This window comes from Pungitius pungitius, chromosome 20, assembly GCF_949316345.1.
Source record: "Pungitius pungitius chromosome 20, fPunPun2.1, whole genome shotgun sequence".
Taxonomy (NCBI): Eukaryota; Metazoa; Chordata; class Actinopteri; order Perciformes; family Gasterosteidae; genus Pungitius; species Pungitius pungitius.
The window spans coordinates 11,296,320-11,321,031 of NC_084919.1; the positions used below are offsets into that span (position 1 = coordinate 11,296,320).

A 24,712-nucleotide genomic window follows, 5' to 3' on the forward strand; every position below is an offset into this window, starting at 1 on the left:
GATGTGGGGAGGGGGTGGGGGGAAGCAAAAGCCCATTCTGCTGTGTACAGTTGTAAAGCGGCTGGACCCTCCCCAGGGACTGACCTACACATGCTGCAACCTCCAAGCGTCTCACCCCCCCCCTCCTCCTCCACCGCCCACCACAATGAGGCAAAATGACGCCGTTGCCAAGGTTACCTTTGGGTGGGAGGGGAGCCAGGAGGTACAGATGAGGCGGTTTGTTATCTGCCTCCATGGTTGTTGCGAGACGGAAACACGATTGTGTGGTGATGGAGGTATAGGAATGCTGCACTGGTGAGAACATCAAGGAAGAGCAAATATGGAGGTTTCTGGAATTGATAATCTATCAGAATGTGTATACGTGGGAGTCTGAGAAAAGGACTCTATGGAATGTAAACTAGCCACTGCAGCACTCCTGCTTGGCCTGCCACCCCCCCCCCCCACACACACACACGAGCATCCAGCACACCAAGGCCGCCGTCGCTGTTCAAACGGCCTGCCTCGCACCCACCTTGCGTTCCAGTTGCTACGGAGACTCGCTTGCCTTCTCTCAATTTCCCGGGCACGCGCAGATAAGCAGAACAAAAGCGAGCAGTCACTTACGGCGCCTTATGATTTCACAGCTACGCAGCGATACGCGAGCCCCCCCCCCCCCCGATCAGCCGCAGCCATCTCCCTGGGCGATTGCCCGAGGGAGGGTTCAAGCGATTCAATCTAATCTGATGACAAACGATTCCATTAGCTTGGCCACTGATTAACCTCCTCCCCCTGTGTGTGTGTGTGTGTGTGTGTGTTGTGTACCTTTAGCTGGGCAAGTCTCCCTCCAGCCCCCCCCCCCGACTAGCTGCGCCCCTGCGAATGTCGGCTTGTCGGGCCGCACTGGTCACTGGCTTGATGCATTGTCTTGTGTGCTCTGCTCCCGTGGCTCAGCAGCCGTCTGCAGCAGCCCACCGAGGGACACGCGATGATGACGACCGAGTCACCCATTAGCCCAAATTAGAGCCATCCCTCCACCACTCAAGACAGGGCCGCTGGCAATGCCACGCAGTCAGGGCCATTACGGAAAACACGCGCTGAACTGATTTTGCTCTGCAAATACCATTAGCTGGTGCCCCGAGATTATAAATATCCAATCTGAGGAAGAAAATGGGCTTGAATGGGAAACCGTGTTAAGAAAATCTCACATCAATGTCAGGGACCTCTTCACTCGGTGCCAGAGGGCACGGAGTGAGAAAGAGGGAGATAGGCGGGTAATACAAGCCAAAGATGGAGGCACAAAGAAGAACAGCGGCGAGACAGGGTTCACATGGACAGTTTTGAAGGTTGAAATCTTTGAAAACGGCCTTTCAGAAATGGTTACGAGTCCCGAGTTTGGTACAACAACAACAACAACTGTCCAGCATGTGGGACAATTTGTCCAAACAACATAACCACTACAAGCCATTTTAACTGATGTTACCCACTTTGATGCACTTGCGAGATGAGTTTCCATTTTGCCCAAAAAACGCACCGCAAAACCCGATGGGCCGCGAGTTGGAGAAGTGCGGTGTGAATGAAGCGCTAGCGTCAGCGAGGCAGAGCGTACTCTTGCATGCCATGAGCCTGTGGTGTATTCCCCGTACATCCTCAACATTTCGACCATTAGGAGGGTCATTGGGCTGTTGCGCGCCGCCTCCACGTGGAACAGCACGTTTTCATCAGCTTCCTCATCCTATCAGCCACCAATCTCCCTGCAGAGCCCGAGCGCCGCGCTCTGTCAAGACTTAATCATGAGATATCATCTCTTTGAAATAAACAATTATCTTTTCTCCATCTTACTTGTCCGTTTTGATTGAACTTCCTGTTATCTTTTAGTCAAATCGGGTGTCTTATAGAAATAGATAACATGTCAGTCCCGAATCTCTTCCTTTCTACTACGCTGGCATATTTCCACTGACTCGGGGGGCGGGGGGGGGGGGGGGGGGAGGGGGGGTTTCCCGTCCTAATGCTCGAGCAGTGGACATATTTTCCCCCCCTGAAGACTGAGCGTGTGCCCGTGGCAGTGTGGGCTGAACTCTGGACTCCCATTAATACGTCTGTTTATTCAAGACAACAAAAGACCCCGTGTGATAAATACCATTGGACGGGGGGGGGCTCACAACGCACACAGCGGTAATGTGTCACCTCCAGTCTGAATGCGTATCCGACGGCGGCGTCCAAAGTGCGTTTCCTGCCATTTCTTGGTGAAATGAAGTTTTCATGCTGATGGCAACTCAAACAGCGAGGCTCCCGTGGCTCGTTTGTTTTTCTCCTCCAAACAGCAGGTCTCTTTGCTGCTATAGTGTGTGTCTGTTAATAACAGCCGCTGGGCCATTATTTACTGTGATCAAAGGCAGTTAAGGTGTCACGGCAGCGCGGCTTCGTACGAGGAAGAGGAAAAACTGCTGTACACATTATCTAGTGTTAGAGATGAATCAGCAAATTCGTGGTTCAATTTCAGCTTCGAAAATGTTAAACGAAAATGTTTGATTTTATGTAGCGTTTTTAATAACTGCACATTAGTGACTTGCTCCATTAAACAAAGATGGCGCGTCAGTGTTTTTTTGAAGACCAAAAAAGGCACCAGTTTCTGCTACAGGTGGTAAATCACTGACATTATTAGTCTCTCTCTACACACCAGCTGGGATGCACTTGAATCCAACTTTTTAGTCAAATTGATTAGACATTTTCTGTAAAAGGAGTTAACGATACATGTGCTCATTCACTGTTGTGCTCTCAGCGAAGTCAGGCTATAAGTCCTCCGACGCCGACAACCAGAGGGGCCCGTTCTTCCTTATAATTAATGATGATTCTTCTGAGACCTAAATGAGTCCGCTTATCTGATGTAGGCTGCATGCGTGGCTGCTTATTAGGATCGGGCCATTTGGATCAATGCAAAAATATGGAAATGCCCCATGAGAGAGCAGGTTTAGAGCTAGAAAGCAGACCAGCATGAAAGGAAGGGTGTCACAAGTTCACGTCGAGCCGCATAGGGATGTTCTTATCACATTTATGACCCCGCAAGCTTTGAGCACATCAGAGACACTGTCTTCTGCTCCTTCGATGCATATGGATCGGCATGGAAATGAATAATCCAAAATGGCCACACCAATCTCAGACTGTCACAAGAAGCCCACCTTGTGTGCCTGTGTTTATGCAAATATTTATCGGCGTTCACACTTGGCTAAATTTGACATGAGCAAGTCATTTTTGAATCACTTTGGATGCAAAATGGTAATTACTCCTAAACCACGCTGGAATAATGAACTCGTTAGCATGCTCAGCCTCCTGGAATTCACTCAGACTCAAAACAATCGCACACGTGTCACACTGTCCCCGCTTCCTACCGTCTCATGAGACAAAAACATGTCAACCTACGTCTAGAACTACAACATTGGGTTTCATTGAACGTTTGGGGAAGGAAGTAATCTGACTGTTAGAAACTATTTCTACACTCATTTCTACACAATTTCTACACTCATGTCACTAGTAAACCAAGTTATGTTTTCTTTTTCAAGCATGCACCCTCATTACAGATGTTTTCAAATCAGTTTCACCAGATCTCCAGGTTTCAGTTTCATTCTAAATGTCAAAGAAAACCACATCAGCTACAGTGAAGACTTTGTAAAATGGAGCCAAAGCCACCTTTGAGAGAAACTCCAGCTTTTACTAGTGACATTTTCTGAACTAAACAGACAGCAAGAAGTATTATTCTTCCTCTTTACATTTTGTGGTCATCAATGGATCCGCCTCCGGTTAAGGCCAAGACAACAACAAAAGAGAAGCGCTTTTACAGACTAGTTATGCTTTAACTTCCATAGAAAAACTACAGTGGAACACCACTGTGACATTTAAGCAGAGTTTGTTCATAGACTGAAAAAACACTCAAACAGGTAAGCGGCAAACACATCATTATATGAAGGGATTACACAACAAGCACTTACAAGAATGCAGTGAAGTTTAATGGAAGCCCAGAATGAACTCGGATTGGTCGATGACGAGTTCCCCCCCAGCCTTATTACCTGAACGAAGCAAACTGCTGCCAAAGCACCGGTGCACTTATTTTCTGCCTTGCAGTCTAGGTCCTACCCCCCCGCCGTCTAGGTCAAGGACAGATCAGTGGCAACGCACCCTTACAGTGAGCAGTTGTCCGCTTTATCTGAGGAAAAAGGCTCGCAGGCAGCCCGCCTGTTTGTCCAGCCTTTGAGTCAATCACACCCCCCAAACAGGCTTACAAACATCGCACACACTGCTGATTACATTCCAGATGGGTATTTGGGGGGTAAACATTTGAAGGAACAGTACAAACAGACAGACTCGTCGCGTCCGGGCCCACTCGGCACCGGTCGTAGACTCGCGAGTTCCGTTCCGCACCGGCGCGGCTGCGCCCGGTTCCACGGGACGGGTCGTTCGTGCAGCATCGCTTCCTTCAAATGATGGCGGTTTAGAACTTAAAAGCCAATTCCATCGTTCCCCTCCTCGCCGTGACCCACTCTGGATGAGGCCATTGGCTAAATGTCTGTGGGATAAATTGCAGCTTTTTCGCCAGTCGAACTCAGCACCTGGAAGGGAGCAGGCTTTATTGCGACGTGGGGGGGGGGGGGGGGGGGGAGGGTGTTTGTAGTGTATCTTGTGACAGCTAGAGAGCTTTTCACAGCCGCGGCGTTTAATGGAAGCAGCTGGGCGGCATGTGGGTTAATGTAATGGCCGCGCATGTTGAGCAGAAGTGGCGCTAAGCTCGGGCTATCAAGGGAGTCATCGGCAGAGCGGACACCCGCCGCTCCAGCTCTCCCTCCCCACCACCCTCTGAGCACCCATCAATCCAGGCACCGGAGCCATCCGTGCCCACGCTTTAGCCCCCCCCCCCAACCAACCCCACGTCTCATTGCCCGGATAGCTGTGTGTGTGTGAGAGCTTTAGTGGTTGAGGCGGCTTGTGTGTGGAGCCCCTTGATTGGACGGCAGAGGCTGGACCATTAATGAACACTGCCTGTCACGGACACAGTCCTCTTAGCCGCTCCCTCGCCCGTGACTCGGCGCCAGGGGCCGCCGCGGCTTGATTGAAATGGGCTCACTTTACTTTTACTTTTGTCCCGCGGCCCTGCTTTGCGGACCAGTGGGGTCATTTAATCCTGGTCTCACTGCCCACCGCCCTCAAGGGTTTGCTGCGGCTGTACTATGGTAGTGTTCAGAGTCTAAATCAGGAGAAGAATGAGAATTATTTTTAACTAGTTTTAAAAATGAGGGACGATGAAATACAGATAGAATGTTTAATTATTTGAGAAATTGAAGATCAGGATCAGCCCTTGTACTCACTTGATGCAGGTATAGAATACATGCATTTCGGCCTGTCTCATTGTGAAGAACAAACTATTTAAAATAAATCCACGGATACTGTGAACATATGAACATATCCACTTACAGCTAAAAGAGTAATATGATATAACGTCCTTGCAGGCCTGGGCATTAATACTCAATTGAAGGAAATAGCACCGTATTATCTCAACATTGTCAGTCAAACGACAACAGCATTAACATCCTTTTGCAACCAAATCAAAGAAAAAAAAAATGAAGTACTCTAGGGTTTAAGGGTACTCTTAGTGGTACTACTTTTTGTGAACATCACCCAGTATTACCTCCTGTGTTACTTGCAGTGGGGAAGCATAAGAAGATATCAAATTCTGGATAAAACTGCAGCACAGAAGAACTAAAAAAACCCCGGGCCAATTGATATGCAGTTAAGTTGTCAGAATGAGACCCAAATACAGAGTGCAATCACGAGTGTCCTAATATATTCTGACCTCTGGCATAATTTGCTCATTGCATCTACGTGCTTCTGTTCCGGAGAGCACTTACCAATTTGTGAACCAACACACCACGTTTTGTTTGTACCACCAGAAGCCTGAACATACAAAAGAAGTAAATAGCCAATAGCCAGGAAACAAGAACGCCGCCGCACTACGGCCACGTGATGTCAAGCCGAGGAACGTCCTTTCAATCCACATTAGGGAAGAGCCCTCATTAGGAATATGCAAGGTTGCAGCAGGCTTTTGTCCTCGCGCCCCGCCTTTATTTAATGAGCCCGGGGGTGGTTTGACTTGATTTGCATGGGCTTGTTATAGGATCACACAGCGCCACCGCTCATGCCCACACACTCCCCGAACATAGGCGCCGATGCGATTCCCGGCTTTCGCTCGGCTTGTCCGCCAGCTCACGCTAGCAGAAGGACCGTGACTCGGCTTTTCCCACCGAGGAGGAGGATGCCGGGGCTTTCATTTGTGCGCGCACTCCCATCGCGGACGGCGGTTCGGCTGCTTGGAATTCTGCGTGCGCATTTAGGCGTGTGATCTGAGGTGTGCCGCTTGAAGCAGCGTGCGTGCGAGGGGGGGGGGGGGGGGGGGGGAAAGAAATGTCTCCCAAGTGACGGGAGGCTTTGAAGAGAATAGCGCTGATGTGGTCCCTCTCTCTCTCTCTCTCTCCGACATTCGTCAGATATCACCAAGCAAGAGGCGACAGCAGGATACCAGCCAGATGAAAAAGGCCTGAAAACCTGCAGCCAGCTGGGATATATCTTTGATAAGAAGACAAAGGGAGGGAAAAGACAAAGATGAAAAACTCCCTTGTCTCCTTCTCTTTCTAATCTGGAAACGGCAACGGATGGATATTTGGCTCATTCCATCCTCGGCAATTAATAGAGCCGGGGAGAAATATGTGTCCCGCTTTGATGATGTCGGGGCTTTGAGGAATGAGGGACAGGTCAGCGCTGGACACGGACATCAGAGGCCGCTAGCGCTGCGGCGAGATGTCAGCTCGGCTTGCGCCGTCGCCGTGTGATGAGGCCCCGGACGGACGCGCAGGGGGGGGATGGGAGGGACGGCAACGCAAGGAGAGCACATGGCGAAAGGAAGAAAACTTGAAGGGGATAGGAAGAGAGAGAGAGAGAGAGAGAGAGAGAGAGAGAGAGAGAGAGAGAGAGAGAAGCAAGCAGCGGGAGAGATGATCGTGAAAGGGACAACAAATGGGGAGTTTCTACAGTAAACAGGAATTCACCAAAGGAGGGTGAGAGGAGGGATGCATTAATGGAGAACAGCAGCGAATGAATGGGGCATGTTAATGAAAAGGGATGCCACTGAGCGAACGAGAACAGAGCTTTTTCACAAGCCGAACCTCGCAGCAATAACGAATGAAAAGGCAAGTCGACAGGAGCAGAATTTAAAAGGAAATGGAGATCAGCAACAAATCAAAAGTTATGATATGTTGACAAGAAGGGGCCCGAGTGAGGACAAATGAAGACACCCTCAAACCCGCATAAACCAGCTGTCCAATCAAGCTCCAGAATGGAGAAAACATGTGGATCTCCTGCAGAATGTGACGCAGGGTCTGTAGGACAAGAGCAAACCTCCACTGAATGATTTAATGATCTGTGTTTTAAGAAAATAAAAGCCAGTTTCTCTACTTTCTGTTGCCGACTGATCCAGCGGCGTGGCACTGTGTGAAAGCTTTTCCATTTTCTCTCTTGCAAAACAGTGTCTGCCAAGTCCTTCACAGGGGAAAAATCCTCTTCCACACAGAAACTGCTTTTTTGGGGGCAGAGGTTCCACTTTGGTCTGTAAACATTTCTATGGAACGGAAATAAGATTTGAAACTTACACCAACAGCCTTTTACTGTTTTAATGCATTCGTTTGACATGCCATTAACGTTTAAAATTATAAGATAAAATGCAGCGTAACCTAACAAATTGGTCACTGAGACATCTGCATTCCACCAACATTTCTTTAGGGCTATCTTGCATAGTTCCTTCTTTGCTGTTGAAAGGCAGTTATAAGAATACCTTTTATTAAATTGTCAAAAGGTTGAAGGAGGACATCATGTTTCTTATCAGTGCATCTCCTGTTCCCTCTCAGTGCATCCTGGACTCAACGCTCCCCAATACCGCTAACGATGAATTTCTTACAGGGCATCTTTCACTTGGTTTGCGTCCGTGTACTTGAACACGGTTAGGAACAGGAACAGGAACCAGGAACTTGGTCAGCGGGTGTGGGCGTGGCGCTGGTAGGATGTAGGAAGTGCCATGTGGTCAAAGGGTGTGGTGCCCCACAGCATGGCCATCTGGAAGGCTGGTGGGAGCTGAGGACCCAACGGTGAGAGCAGACTGCCACCTCACACACACACACACCTCATCTTGTGTGTTGCAAGTGTATGTGTAAAGGGAAGATGTGAGAACAAGCTAAATTACAGATATCAAAGGGGGGATGCTTATATGGTCATCAAATACCACTATGTGCGTTGGAAGCGGGTTGCAAGATAAACAAGGACACGGCAGTAGTGACAGATGGAGATAAAAAGAGATATTACCAAGTGTGTCGGATCACATTGACAAACAAAACGACTGCTTGCTGCTGTGTTCACAAGCATCAGAAACCCCTAGAACAACAGGGCGTCTCCTCCTAAGGCCCAAGTACACGCAGTCCATTTGTGTCCTAGCCTAGCTCGTGGTCACCATAATTATAACAGTTATAGTGTCAATGTACATAGACAATGTTTCTTTAAGGGAATCCTATCTGAATAACATGCAACGTTAATTTCTCTGCAAGCATATTCATCAATTGTCTTGATATTGGCCCTGCGCATAGAAAGTCCCGCCTCTAGGGAGAAGACGAAAGGATTTATTCCGTTGTCCGTTTTTGAATCAGGAGGAGTTTTTCCACGCAAGAGATGGTTTTCTCTTACGTGATCCTGTCAAACGATTGCTTTTGCTGGAAGTGGAAGAGGTTGCAGGGCGGTTTCCCTTTTGCTTCATGACCAGAGGCTTAGGTCAGCATCGCTTGCTCCGTTGTTGACATCCAACCTGTGCTTTTATAAAAATGTTGTGCTGACAGATGGTCAGATATACTTTGCCCAGTGGTGTGTGAATTGACTTGGATATGTAGGGTTTGTAGTGCAAAATATTATGTTGAAACAGGATTGAGCCCCTGAGAACAAATTCATAGTGTATGAGGAAAGGGACGATTCCAGGTTGAGTTATTATATTAAATTATAAAAAGCCCAAAAGGGAAATACCTCGGTGGACAGACTACTAATTTTAACCCTGCCCTATAACCCATTTTCAGCAGTTACTTTCCATAAAAGGGTATTTCAGCGGAGGCATTGGGTTAGGGAAGGCAGCTTAGGCACCTTGTTACTCGCAACTTGCATCAGAAAATTAATTATTGTTTTACAGATATCAGAAACGGATACTTTTTATGATTTGTCCTTTGCGTCCTTGGGTTTTTCACCATTACCATGGTGTGAAAGTTCTTTACAGTCAATATAAAAGATGAATAATAATGAATAAAATAATATTGCTTTGCTTTATGCAGACGGGTTCATGGAAATGAATAAATCGGATGCCCTATTTGCTCTGCTCTTTGAAGGGATAGCTTCATTTTTACACCCATGTTGCTATTTCATTAAGAGTTTTTTGTGGAACACGGTTGAAAAGAAACTGAAACTTCAATAAGTTGATAAATTTGTCAACGAAATGTTAACATTTTGAATAAACGCACATATTTCAAGGCACAAATTAGTTATTTGCTCTCAATAGCATGCAAATAAGTAAAATACATCAAATTCCGCCACTAACAATTATTTGCATCAATGATCAGAAAACCGTAGAAGATGCCCATCAGAATTTACAAACACTCAACATGTTTAATTATTTCGGACGACTAATGGTGGAACCATTTCTGCTTCATTACCTGGTTTCCCTCTTCGCCCCCCCCTGCCCCGGTTTACCACAAACAAAGCACACGGAGATGCAGCCAGCCTTCTGACAAGTCGCCGTTCATTACACGGCCTGGTTACAGCCCGGCTCCATTGCTTCTTGCCTACATTGTAGGTCAACGCACACGCTAAGGCGATTGTGCAAACAACACGGAACGCATGCATACCAACTAATACGCGGCGCCCTCGGCTATAGAACCACTCTCCTCCCATCCAATACGATACGTGCAGCTCGTTTGCCGGATCGGAGCTGACCGGCAGTGGTAACCAGCCCCCCCCCCCACCCCCCACCCGAAGCAGCCAAGCGTAAGCAAGCAGGGGTACTGCACGGCCTGAGATATGAAGCAACACATCTGTACCTTCAGGACAGAGGTTGATAAACGGGGGGCGGGGGTCATTTGGACTTTTTTTTGATACATTGCAGTATTGGGACGAGGCACTGGGCGTCACCTAAGAGTGCTGAGAGGGGGTGGGGGGGGGGACAAATAGAAAGAGGAAAAAAAGGTCAGGAAGGAATGAAACAAATAGAGGCTGTCTCCCCTGAATGGAGATGAGAAGCGATTAGAGGCATCAGAGGGAGAATCTGCTTCATCAGGAGAAACACAGTCCCTGCGGGGACACGGGGGTGGGCAATCCGGAGGGGGGAGGAGAGGGGGATGTAAAACGGTGTTAAATCATGACCATTAACAGAAAATGAAACAATAACACCGTTGGACTTGTTGCAAGATTGCAATACTTGGTAATGAATATCTGCAAACGGTGTATTGGCCAATCCCAGGGAATGGAGAGGGGGAGGGAAATGGGTGGAGTATTTATATTCTTGTATTGTATATAATGGTCTGGTGCTTTGGGGACTCAGCGGGGAAACTGCCTTTGTTTTAATTAACGGTTAAATTGCTAGGCTGCTAATTTATATATTAGCCAGCCCGATCACGATTTCTGGAGCTGAAGACAACACTAATTTAAGCATGCGTTAATGTATAGTATGTTTGCGTGGGGGCGCGTGTTATATCGGTAAATGGTACAGAGCAGCAGCCAGGCCTGAGGCGGTGTTTCCCAAGATTTAGATGAATTAGAAAAACTGAGCTAGTGTCAGCTCTTAGCTGTGCATATCGGGAGGTCATTCCCTGAAAGCCTAATGTTTGGCAGTATAACATGTTGAGAAAGTAGCTGTTAGCGGCATGTGGGGTGAAGGTCAACTGTCTAAAATGAATCCCTCCAATCACTGTAACAGGACAAAAAAAAAAAAAAAACCTCTGGAAGCGTGAATGGGTTTTATAGCCTTCATATCCTAAAGGTATGTTGAGTCATGTCCTTGGCTACTTCACGTAGAGTGGATACATTCAGATCATGTGCATGTGTGTGTGTGAGATAGAGGACATGCGTGCGGGCACGAGCCAAGCAGAAGGGGTGCCAGTAGCCTTGGAGGAAGGAGCATGTGTCCGGCATCCACTGCTGTCGTGCTGGGTCACAGATGTGACCTGCTCCAGCAGCCCGCCTTACGCCCCCCCCCACCCCATCACGCCACCGCTTGTAAAACATCCCTTCTCCGGGGGCGAACACAAGTAGCCCACAGTGTTGGTGGTTATTTGCATTATAAAAGGATTGTTTTGGGAATCATACGAGGGTCAAAGAGTGATCCCAGACGTCCACATGGGTCGCTCAGGACTAAATAAGTAAAATGCCATCTGGGGCTCCCGGCCATGTTGCGCTGCAGTGACAATGCCAAGTAGTGACACCGCAAAGTTGAACTGAATTAAACAGTACTGGCTGGTGGGTTGGTGGCCTTAAACACAGCAGATTAGCCTGGAAAGAAGCCCGGCAGAGGGAAACGTGCTTAGAGGATGTCAGCCATGAGGAGAAGTGTGAAACCACCATCCAACCAGATAAATCAAGTGCGAGACAAAGAGGCGTGTGTTTGGGAGTCTGTGGCGAGCAGCATATAGACTGCTAATCTTTCGGGGGGGAGGTCCCATTCATTTGTGTGGTCATCTTTTCCAGAGGGCCTTGAAATTTCCTTTTTCACGCCTCACCACTTGTTTGCTTTAGAAGCCAAGATGCTTTTTACCGCAGGAATCCTCCATGGTGACAGTGGATGTGTCCATCTCTCTCTCTCTCTCACACACACACACAAACTCCCACGCATCACTGACATTGCAGAAACAGACAAGTGGCTCCACCAGGTCTCCCATGGAGCCCGTGCTGCACTGCAGCGACAGATCAGGGTGGGACAGCGTTGGCACGCCACATGCCGGCCTCCTCCTCCTCCTCCTCGCTCTGCGCTCGCCACCAACTGCGACTCGCTTCGCATAAAACCAGCCAGGCAGTTCCGCATGCCAGTTCAGTCTTGTTAAAATCACCACGTGGTTAGGATTTTTATTATTTATTGGTTAGTTTGCTTTTTCAAGGAAGAATGAGGGGACCGGTTGCAATGTTCTTAGTCCATTCTGGTTCCCGATTTATTTAAAGTCTGACCTGCAGATTCTCCTTTTGAGAACAATAATTGCAAGAAAAACATAATTTAGACTCTCACAAAGAGTAATTTCACCATCCTGGAATTTTTAAAATGTTAGCTTTTTCCTAATTTGCAAAATGACAACTCGGATATTCAAATACTGCTACAATAATTTGATGCTAATCTCTTAGTTCAGCCAAGCAACGAAATGCAAGAGGTGAAATCCGCCATTTAAGAGCAGCTGCAGTGTATATGTGCAAACCCCACAGCTACAACGTTACATGCTTTGTCTTTGACACACGGTGCCACCGCGTGCTATTTGAAAAGAAAGTAATGCAAGGTCAGCTTTTATCAATATCGAGCAGCCAGAGTGCTCACTTCAAGCAGCAATTCTGGCAAAGTAGTGGACATCACTCTTCTGAGCTCTCTAAAGCCATTCTTCACATTGTGAGCCCCATCACTTCCTGTGTGTAAAGACTGAATGGCCCACCATGAAGGATTCTCAGAGAACCTGAATGTGTGGGCCTTTATCTCCAGTTGAACAATTGGCAGCATCATGTTCCTCTCTATGACAGCAGGCCTCATGTCCCTCATTTGGCTGTGGCCTTTCACAACAAATGCTGCTGTATAAGGGTATAGGGGATATAAGGGTGGTAAATGTAGATCTATTTTTAAAATAAAAAAATGACTTCCGAAGGGCCACGGGTTTTCTGTAACTTCTCATTTCTAGTAGAGGAACTAAAGATAATTATAGAAACTATTTACGATCGAGCTTGCTGTACAAGCTGTTTAAAACATAGTTGAAATTTTTCTTTTTCTTTAGTTATATAAAGGATAGCCTTTTAAACTTCAGCTCTTTGAGAGAGGGCCCGGGGGGCACCTAAAGGGTTACTGGCGTGTTGGGTACTTAACTACTCTTTTCAAATTACATTTTTAGAACAGAGGGCTAATGTTTAACATTCGGGGTTGGGGTCCATCTTTTAGATTTTCTGGATTGTCTTTGGCAAGAAACGTCCAAGGACCCAATGTAGGGGGGCCGGGGCACTAGGAGCGCAACGTGGGGGCCTGGTGGGCGCATGCAGCCAATGCTTCTAATCCCAGTTAAGACAAGCTCTGCAGGCAGACCGACACAGAGGGAGTTGGGTCCAGTGTTAGCGGAATTAAACCAAAGCCTCTCCTCTGTTGTTGGGCTAATCCACGAGACAACGATTATCGGCAGGGCAACGTTGCCACGCTGATAACATGGCTCAAGAGTGCCTCAATTAGGGCACCAATCGCCAGACGCGAGCAGAGGCCGAGGCCAACGAAGCTGCCGCGAACTTAAAAGAGGAAAAGAAAAGTGTGTGAAAACCCTTTTGTTATTCTTACCGAGTGGAAGGGTCACTTTTTTTCAATACAGAGGCTTGAACCAAAGTGTTTGACCTTGGCTATTCTTGACCCACTCCATGCTGTAAAGACTACCCCTCTCACTGGGGCAAGCTCAAGCACATGTAATGAGCTGTCAAACGGAGACATGGCACGTTATTACGCAGCAACTGCAGGGTACCACTATGGCTCAAAATAACATGATCTTTGCACCGCGACAGTGGAATATTGAAGAGTGAGTTTCCCCACAAGGGTTTTGGTTTGCCTCATTCATCCTCTTATGTGACAGCGCAGCAGTTGAGGTGGTTGCACTCTGTTTTTTGTTTAAACATCAAGGGTTGGAGGACAACCATAACACTGGATTCGTCTACAGTAATCCTTCATTTACTCTATAAATCAAAGTGTGAAGGCAAAGCCCTCGCCGCGTTTTTAAAGCGCCTCACTGATGTGCCAATTTCAATTCTTTGCCGTTGTCACAAGATCAAAGAAAGTAAACACCCGACTAGGGGAGGATGCTTTCCTTCTCCGGAGCGGCTTGTCACACTTTACAGATGCATGTTTGAAAACCTGGGAGTGTGGCTGCCGTCAGAAGTGGCTCCGGGTCACAGACAGACAGATGTGTACATCCTATTGGTTCAGGCTTCACACGTGCCGTCTACCCAGTCTTGTGTCATGGGTGCTCCCGCTGAGTTTTTTTGACACGTGGTCCATCACTCGCTCTCTCCCTCCTCGTACATGTCCCGCGACTTCGACAGCATAATAAGCCTTGGACTGCTGGGTAATCTCATCAAGTCCTAATAAGGGCTCTTATATCTGGCTGGCATGTTGTTATTAATCTCCCAAACCACAGCTAAAACTGAGAAATGGGTTCTGCCAAGCGGGGCCTTGTGTTAAAATTGCCTCTGCCTTGATGGCACCGGCAATAAAGAGCGGTGGGGGTTCGGAGGAGGGATGGGACCAGGACAACATGAAAAGAGAGGAGGGAGTGGGTGGTAACACCTTGTGATGAGACACGTGACAGGCATGTCAGATGCAAATGGTCTCATGCTGGCTTGCCAGGGGCTTTGCCAGTGGTGGTCCCTGTGCTGCCACTCACACAAATGCTGACGGGGGGGACTGAGGGGAGTCAACGCATCAGGAGGACGTATGGAAAAGTACCGATTGGGAATATGGTCCGATAACTGGTTCCATTTTGGATGCAGTTTCCTGTCGGCAAAATACAAGCGTTATGTTAAGCTCTGATGTCAATGAATCTTTCATTGAACATGTATCTGGCCTTGTTAGTTTTGCTTACTTTGGCTCATTGCACAGGATGAGGGATTTGGGAAAATCCATACAAGATATTGGACGACCTGGTCTCACAGCCAGCTAGTCTAATACGGGCGCTTGGTCAGTGCCCCTCAAAAACCATTTCAACTGCTCTCAAGTCAGTGTAGACAGTATAAATGTTATCTTTTTACCTTGTTAGAGTGACAGTGTTTTTTCCTCATTTAAAAGAAAAACAATTCAAACAAAATCTTGTCATGTGTAGTTTTGAATATTTATTTTTTTAAATATTTTTATAAGTGCTGTTGTTAAGGGAAACATCTTCAAAACAAATGGATCCATTAAAGTTTGTTAACAAAGCTATACCCGTCATAATGTTCTCCTCCTGTCCATATCCAAATCCATATCACGGTATTTAGTAAGATTCTGACCGTATCCCGGTATGTGACGGTATTGATTTTTCAAGTTAACACATTCATTCATTGACCCTGAAAAGGACCTCCGGCTACCCGGACAGCTGTTCGCCACTGGCCGGTGAGTTAGCGTGTTGACTTGTTGTGGCTGCTAGTGTTGCCACCAAAGGCGATACCAGCGGCCTGACAGACTTTGCAATAAATCATTTTCTGATCTAACTTATGTCGGATTATCCAAACCTCCAAACAGACACAGCTCCTGTCTTGGGCACAAGTTGTGTTTGTGCATTTCTGGTCTCTTGTTGTTCCTCCTGTGTTGCTCTTTCCCGTGTTTTCATGTAGCAACAGAGTTACTACTTGTTGTGAGCTGTACCCAGCATGCAGTTCGGTGGGATCATTTTTCTAAATGTACAATTAATAGTGTTACAAATGGTTCATGTGTCACAAGCTGTTGCGTCATGGTGTTTTACCCTGTTAAAGAGTGTTTGTTGTGGGTTATTCATTGTCTTTATAAAGTTGTAACCATGACCCAATCTCAACACACGTAGGACCAGCAGCTCCGACCGCCGGGGGCTCCGCGATGAGGCGCAAAAATAAATTCTGCTGCCTGCCGAAGAGCAGTGTCAGTTGTTATGACGTAACACCAGTATGAACGTTACGTGAGAAATTCATTCTGTACCAGTACACCGTTTGAACCAGTATACCGCCCAGCCCTAATTGACGGATAACATCTGTCACCAAGACTTGATTTCAAACCGTGCAATTGCTACTGGCGATTTGTATGGGTCTGTTAAATCACTGCTTTGTCTCATTTGTTAAAGTGAATTGTTAATCATTTGTCTCTCTGTGTTAACCTCCCCCCCACCCTGTAAGAACAGTAGGGGAAACACTGCAAGTGGTTTCGTTACCTAAAACTAACTTATTTTGAACGTCCTAAGTCAGCCCTAGTGAGGGACCTAGAGCGTCATAGTTTGAAGTTTTTGGCCGCGGTATGATGGTGGGATCCAATGAAATACTAATGAACCCCAACTCTCCTCCTTACGTGGGAGGGCAAAGAGCTTCTTTGAATCAACGGAGAGCAAAGCGCACGTCTTGGGTGAGGCTAAGAGGTCCTGTGGGGTTCACAGTCTGGCCCGAACTAGATACCATTTTTTTCAAACCAATCATCTCTTAAACAACAAGTTGAGAATAAATTAAGATAAAGCAACGCTGAAACACAATAAGGACAGAGCCAACAGGGCAAGGAAAAGAAACAGATCACTAGTGAGTGCTTTGTACCTTTCCCCTTTTGTGGATCTTTAACCATCAAAGAGAAGCAGTAACTGTACCTCCCAAATCCCAAATTGATAAAAGACCACACTATCCTCCTGTGCCAGATACAGATGCTTTAAAATCTTAAGGGTTCATGCACACTCCCCGCATGCAACCAGCTAAACTCTAGCAGCACTAGACACTGGAGAACCCGCCCCTGTATCTGTCACCAAGCGGAGATTATATCCTGAAGACAGATGGTGCAAACTGTATTGCAGACATCCAGGCTTCACTCTGATACAACCAAGAAACATGTCTGTTTGGGCAAACAATTGTTCTGCGAGGTGTGCAGATTCATTAAAGATAATATTTTGAACGTACACACAGCTGTCTAGCAAATGTACAGCTCAATGTACCCTCAACATAATGATTACCATTGTGTGCACAGCCCTTTCACGTCTCCAATAACAAATATTAGAAGTGATGTGGAACTGAAAAATCGATACACGCCATTCTGAAAAAGCATGGCAAACAACGTTGTTGTGTTTTGTCTTTATCGTAATACACGTTGCTTCACAAGAGACATGCGCATCGATATGCGAAAATGCATATCGATGTTATAGTATAAAATAATTAAACAAGTATAATGCAAAGCCAGCCACACAGGAATTATTCATTCGTTATATAACTAATTCAATAACATCGGGAATGAGACTTTTCTTGCCCAGAGCAGACCCTTAATACCAAGAAATATCACCTAACATCAACGATTGGACATTTCTGAGTGGCCCATTTTACAAGTTACTCACACATTTCTTCTTGATTCCCATGTATTATATAAATATAATATATTAAACATAAATAGTGTATTCTCATCTAATGCACTGCATCTGGAATATACATCAAAACAAAGCCGATCTAGTGTTTTGTCGACATCTTTGCCATCACGATCTGATGTACTGCCTTCAGTCTTTGGGTGAGCAAATTAAATAGATAGAACTGAATGTCACATACTTGTGCGAGGATCACAGTGTAATCAACACCTTAATACTTCTGTGTCCTCCACTTGTACAAACATGCAGATTTATCCACTCTTCCCTTTTTGAGGGATCAAATGAAAGAATAGAAACACCAGAACTGTCCATTGCCGTCTGCATAATACGACAAGGTCGATCCGACTCGGAGCCAGACGTGGCATACAAAAAGAAAAATGTAACGCACCGTTTGCACTTACGTGGTTAAAATTGTAGTCCTTTATAAAGCACCACTGTGATGATTTTCCGATGTCCTTAATTGCATCCAACTCAGGCCTAAATGAGAGTTCTGAGAAAATAACCCAAAAGAACAATCCACCCGCAGATACTCACACGGTTGAAAATATTCAATATGCGATGAACAATGCATTCCAGGAGTTGTGCTGGGATTGTGTACGATTGTTGTACCCATTATCTTTCAACCTTCCCTGTCTAAATTGAATTCAGTTAGTGATTTCCTATATTTCCCAGGGCGCTTTTCAACAACGTGCAGAGAAAAGGACTATCTCATTCAACGGCACTGTTGTACTCAAGTGTGGGTTATATACCTGTATGTAGAGATATAAATATAAGAAATAAAGTAAGCATTTGAGAGCTTTTCTGTTTTTTTAAAAAGGTCAGGACCAAGTTTTCTCAACAGAAAAGAAATTGTCTGGTTCCTGCTTTACATTTTGGTCTTTTGTGACTATCTATTGGGGCAATTACGATAGCCGCCAGGTAAACCATGGAGGGATGATGTATTAATCGATCATTTAAAGCCAATGAGCATGCCCCTTAATACCCATTTGGTACCTTTTCCAAATCATGGGCAGAAAAAGAAAGTAGACGTTGCGAAGCCCCTTAAGGCCAATTTCTGATATTGGAATATAACAATAAAATTGACTCTAAAATCAGAAAAATCTTCATATTCTGTGAAGTAGATGTGTCTATTTGCAATGGCTGGATGCAGATTTTGCCGTTTCTTCACAATGTGACTGCTGCCTGATTGCTCCCCTGCTGCCTTCCAGAGCGGCATGCTGAGCCAGGTGACAGAACTCCCGCTACGGAAATCCAATCAGGTCAATCCTCCACGATCCCTTACAATCCTCTCAGCCGCCGCCGCACCCCGCAAGCCATCGGTAACACACACTGCACATGCCACGCACACACCCCCTCAATGAACTCATTGATAGCTGGGGAGATGGCAACATGCACATTATCCACCTGGCAAAAGCGGTTTTGGGGTGTGTGGGGCGGCGATTCGTGCTCAGAGAAACCTTGAGTCCCCTTCAGGTGCAAGGACAACGTAGTGTAGCAGGCCTTTCATCGTGACCTTGGAATTGAGGCCACTGAGATAAATGTATCCCTTAGGGATCAACAGTGTCACAGCAACGATTCACAGACACTCCCATGGCAAACAAACCCTGCCGGTAGCAGGAATGGCACCAGTGACATAATACCCCCCTCCTCCCTTGTGGAAAAGATAATACCGGCCTTTCATCTTGGTCCAGGCCCCACCTTCCAAGAGCCCGGGGTTGAACCCTCTCTGGACCTGTTTGGAGGTCACACATGGGCCACCTAATACTGGTGAGCACTGTATTGGATACCACTGGCTAAATGGGGTCCATTCAAATGTCCTTGTTTGTGAGGGTGGAGGTGGAGTGGCTGCTGGGAATTTGGGCTTCCTGTAGAAAACAGAACAATATCCCCAATCCCTGACGCAGAGGCGAGCTTGTCACACAACCTTTCTACCCAAGTGTGGGATCTGCACCCATTCTGTCAGATGAGCTCAGAGTCTTGTTCTGATCTATCCCCATGTGTGTTTCTTTGTTGGCTTGTGCATTCTGGGTTCTGGCTGCAGAATGAATTTTGGGCTATTGTCACTGTGATCCTAATGGCCAGTATCTGGCTCTCCGGAACTGTTTTTTTTGGGGAGGTGGGAACAGTGTGGGAGGCGGGGGACGGGGAGGGGGGGGGGCTGAAGTAAGATGGGTGATATGACTTTGTACGCCTCGAGTTGTGCAGCTGTCCCAATTACTACCTCTCCCTTTCCATCCAAACCCATCTGCCTCTCCGGCTCTTCAGACCTGTCCCTTCCGTTCGTAGATGCAGCTAGTGTGGGTATGCACTTCGCGGAGGTTGCCATTGTGGAAGGAGCCCTTTATCAACCCAAAGTAGGTTCAGTCCCCGTTTTAGGATCGACGATATGACGCCCAGAAAGCCCAGACAGTGAATTTCCCGCAGCATCCCTGAATCCCTCCAAGCCTGCTCTGATCCTGGCATGAGCTGAGAACTCAGACGTGCTGACAAGGCTGTTTCATGGCACTAAGCATCAGGGGATTTTTTAGTGAGGTATTTGGGTGGGTGGCAGGGATGGAGAGGGGGGGGGGTGCGGTAGTTTGTGTCCCGTGGTGAGTCCCTCAGTAACATCTGATGAGCTAAAAGCTCTCAGTGTGTGTCATACCCATGTGAATACAGTTCATCACGCTGAGGAGGTGCCATTCACTCCATTCTTCTGGGGCTGAGCATTCAAGGAGAAACATTAAACAATGGCAATATACACTTACATACATACATACATAAACACAAACACAACTGAATGCAAAGGCATGAAAGCGGCTGTGCACCAAGGGGCAGTTAAGTGCTTCCAACTGAAAATGAGAAAGAAAGGGGAAGGAGAGAATTGTGGCGCCGCATGTGGATGGGTACAGGCCTATTTCTGGACGGCTCCAATGAGCCAAGAAGAAATGTCGTAAGACACACTTCCCATCTCAGGCTGGAGCAGCAATAACTCCCGGGGACACAGCAAAAGAAAGCACACACACACACACACACACACACACACACACTTTCTCATGCGAGTGCACTGCAGGCTGGGTAGCTCTTCCTCGGGGCTGAGCGAAGCTGGGGCAGCACACAGGGTCTCTGACGGGTTTAACCCCTCAGCCCAAACCCAAAACACATCCAGACATCCGGCAAACCCATCCGTGTCAGCTGTGGCGAAGGCATTGTGTGATCTAGACAGAGTCCCTACACAAATCCAATCTGATGCCACATGGCTATCGGGTCAAGTTCCTATTGTGCCTGTCTGAATGACTTCCTAATCAGAAAGGCCCCCTTTCCTCCACTCTGTCTTCACAGATTCAGCAGATAAAGACAGGTAGACAAGCAGCAGGACATTTAGACAGGCAGACAGCAGTGCAGGCCTGCTGGGGCCTTTTTCCTTTTTCCTGCACCCGGAGAATGCTATCAGTCTCGATCGGGCTAGGCTGCTTAGGCTGAGCTTCTTTTCGCTTGCTTTTTCCATGGAAACGTACCCCACACTCGTCCTGTGAGTGGCACGTGCGATCCCTAGACAGACACCGTCTTTCAGTACAGATAATAATGACCCTCAAGTGGGACAAGAGCAGGACAAGACTGGTGGCAGAAGTTTTGTGCCGTGCCGAGCGGATGCTTTCTGAAACTAGACCGTTATGTCCCTGCATTACGTTAGCCGTATGTACCAACTACTGCGATGTACAAGACATCAGTCCATCAGCATCTAAGAGATTCATTTTCAGATTGATTTACTGATGACTGCAAAAACACTAAAGGGTAGATGAGACAGAACCACTCTCAGAAAAGTGGCAGCCAAATACCCACGCTGGACATTGTTCACTGAACTATGGGGATGAACCAGCTAATTCTTTATCTCCCAAACAGACCAAGTGCTTCATAATAGAAGACTCAGAAATGTGTGTGTTTCCATTCAGCCATACATAATCATTTCAGGCTTTCCCTTACTCAAAACAGATACACCAAAGGCAAAAAAGCTTATTTTATTCAATGGCTTCCACCACTCTATTTAGAGTACATTGTCTGGAAGTGGGTAGCAGAAATACCCTGCATAGAGATTAACTATTCCAACAAAACAATGCTTCCACATGAGCCTTCCTCTTTTGGTAGCATTGCTACTTACTGCAGCTTGCTACAAGCATTGCAGAGTGTTAGAGAGCCGCCTCACTTCAATGTCCTTTGTGTTTTGTAAGCATGAAGCCCCCAAACGGGAAAACATGCCTTCAAAATGTGTTGTTTGTTTTCCCCGTCGCTCTATTCAGGCGTCTCCTCTCATCCACCTGACACTGGAAGAAGAAAATGTTGATATGCCTGGGACAACAGGGTGGAAAAAGGGGGATGTATAAACAGCACGCCGAAGCCAATATCAAGCATTACACACACACACACACACACACACACTGTACAGTGAGCCAAAACACTGTGATGCTTGAAATTAGAATGGCTTTTCATGCAAACAGAGGCGCTCGCTGTGCAGGTGACAAGCTGGTACTGCCGACCGAATTGAAATGAAAAACAAAATCGGGCCGCGGTTTCAAACAGGAAAGTCCACTTGACTTGGACGGCGGCTTGCAGCGCTGACCCAAACAGAGGAAGGGAGCTTGCCATGTGACAAATGTGCACGGTGTTAAATACATATAAAGAGCTATAAAATTAGCCGCCGCCCTTTTTTTTTCTTTTTTGCTCAGCGCACGGCGTTTAACCTCGCTGGCGGAGCAACCCTGACATGTTTTACAAACTCATTAGTCAGAAATGAAGACAGACAGTGGCGTGAGACGCGGAGGCAACAAAGGTCAAAAACGGAGAGGGGGGGAGAAGCAGGGGAGGAAATAGCTGGAGTCAGGCTCTCTAGAAAGCCCACTCTCCTGTATTACAGATGCAGTATCATGCGTTAAAAAGCACGAGAGGACGAGTGCAACATCTGTCCAGCGCGATCGGCTCAGCAAGCAGAAACAAAACAAACTTCCAAATACTGCAACAAAAAAAAAGAAAGAAACTTCAGACATACCAAGTAAATTCCAGAGATTAGTTCGGGTGTTATTGCTGCAATTTAATGCAAGTGCTTCATCAAAATTACATAGCCCAAAATAAACCGCTTTAGTGTAATTATTTGCAGTTGGTTGATCTCAATGGCTGTGCCTATTCATTCCCAAAATGGCAAAGCACATATCCAAGCAAATTGCTCAGTCAGTCACTTTGCTTTATGTCAAATAATTGGCCTCTGACAGCTCAAAACACCATCTAAAAGGAGCACATCCCTCTGTAATAGAAGACAGAGCTCTCGTGCCACGCCATTGACAGATGTCACCGCAATATATACTAGACTGTTTACTTATTCATGAATGGGTTAGGGCAACTAACTCAATCTGCTTCCAGTTACCAAGGCTGTCTTTATTAGATAACATTAATGAGGCATTAGTTGTCAAATCGGTGTTGCGTTTCTCCCTCGTCAGCGACTCCAATTCAAATGAGAACAAAGTAGATATCGGCCGCAAATTGATCGAAACACCAAAAAATGAATTGCGGCACTATATAACAGGCCACAGATGGACTGTCAAGGAAATGAAACACAGCGTGTAGAAACATGTCTTGTAATATCACCGGAAGACATGGCGCTATAAATACCATACTAAAAGTTAAGGATACCGAAAAGCCTTGAGTCACTCGCATCGCACATTGATTTCATGTGAAAACAAAGAAGTATTGCTCATTAAAACTGTCATATTGAATAGGATTTTAAAAAAGGCTTCAGATGGGACACCCATAAACCGGTGATCTGGCATGTGAGCTGTCCATCTATCACGAGCCATTTGCATCTCACCCTTAACGTCCCCAGTGAAGGCAGACACACATCTTGCAGGGTGGTGTTCGGCCCCCCCCCCTGCTGGGATTTGAACCTCTAGCCCTCCCAGCACAGGGACGCCAGACTCCTTTAGATGAGCTACACTGAAGCACATACACCGTCTGCCTTATGCTGCTACCTCATCCATCATCATCATCATCATCATCAGCTGTGTAAAGTGTGTCCTCCATTTCTTCCTCCGTCTGTCCCGAGGAGGTGACAATAAAAGATGAAGCTCGGACTGAGCGTAATGTGACGCATTATAAATCGCACAGGGGGAGGAAGGCCCTTGTTGTACCTTCAACACACTTCCAGACGACCAACACAACGAAACGCGCGCCCGGAGCTGCGATGACCCTTTACCGAAGTACCGGGCAGCTGCTTATGTCCGCTCCCCCCACTGGAGGATACACGCACACTTGTCGGGGCACCTCCCCGAGTCATGGGTCTCTTATTTCCCCGTTGTGCGCGTGGAGGTTAAAAGGCGAGTCTACCCGCATCGGGTGGTGATAACTTAAGTTACGCGCCCGCGTTTTGCTGGTTAAATTAAAACAAAAGGCAAAACAAACGCACCCATGCAGGCAGCTAGCTTGCATGCTACAGGCTTGTAGCTTTGTTGATGCCCGTTAGCTCGGGAAAAACAAACAGCATCACCCCGCACGGTGCAGGTAACGGACACGCTGTGGAACTGTGTTTCAAACATTTCCCGACTGACAATGACCGACGAAAGGGCGAGAGCGCGGCGCGGGGCTCTCCGAGGTTCACCGGGCGGAACGCCGTGACCGAAGCGCCCGAGTAACGGGCGCCGGTGTAACGGTACCAGAGATTCCTAACCTACCGCGAGCGCGCTGTGGTCACCGGGGGTCTCAGCGGCGACGCAGTCAACAGGGCCGGGGGATGTAGCGGGGGGGGGGGGGGGGGGAGTGGTAGAAATCTGTGAACCGAGCCACCGTAGCTACCAATGTTTCCGCCGCGCGGAAGGGATGTTATCGCCTACCTCGACATGGTACACCGGCTTCCAGCGGCATCCGTCCGGGGGCTGCAGAGACTCGGTCTGGCGCAGCGGAGGATTGCTGTTCCCTCAACAAAAAAGGCTGCGGCGGAAACAGGAACTGGGGGAGCTGGGTTCTCTGAATTCGGCTGTCGAGGCGGCTCTGTGGGGATCTGCTAGGTGGATGGTGTGTCAGCGCGTACCGGAGGGAGGCGATGGGGCTATTTCACATCCTGTCCTGACTTCAGATTAATAGCTTGCGATGCAGTGGCTCTGCTTTTAAAAAGCTATAGTTTAGTGATTTATTTGCATTTGACTGCAGTAGCTGTGAGGAAATGACTTATTGTGTTATTACGGCAGCCAACCTTAAAGATACATTAATAATACATACTATGTTAGAGATTCATTCTCTAGCAGAATGTTTTATTTTGACAGCATGGCGGATTTAATTCCGGTTTGTTTCTGGCTATCACTGGCTGACTTGACTACTGATGGAAGACG

The 24,712-nt window shown here is 47.1% G+C and overlaps 1 protein-coding gene across 2 annotated transcripts in view; it reads right to left on the bottom strand.

Annotated features, from left to right (window-relative positions):
* Nucleotides 1-24,404, bottom strand: part of fut8b (fucosyltransferase 8b (alpha (1,6) fucosyltransferase)) — a 66,651-nt gene extending 42,247 nt beyond the window's left edge. The window contains exon 1 of one of the 2 annotated variants that reach the window (XM_062559493.1): nucleotides 24,218-24,404. The gene's annotated coding sequence lies outside the window, so the exon portion shown is untranslated. The remainder of the gene's footprint in view (nucleotides 1-24,217) is intronic. The other variant, XM_037449101.2, reaches the window with a different exon arrangement.
* Nucleotides 24,405-24,712: the final 308 nt, after the last annotated feature.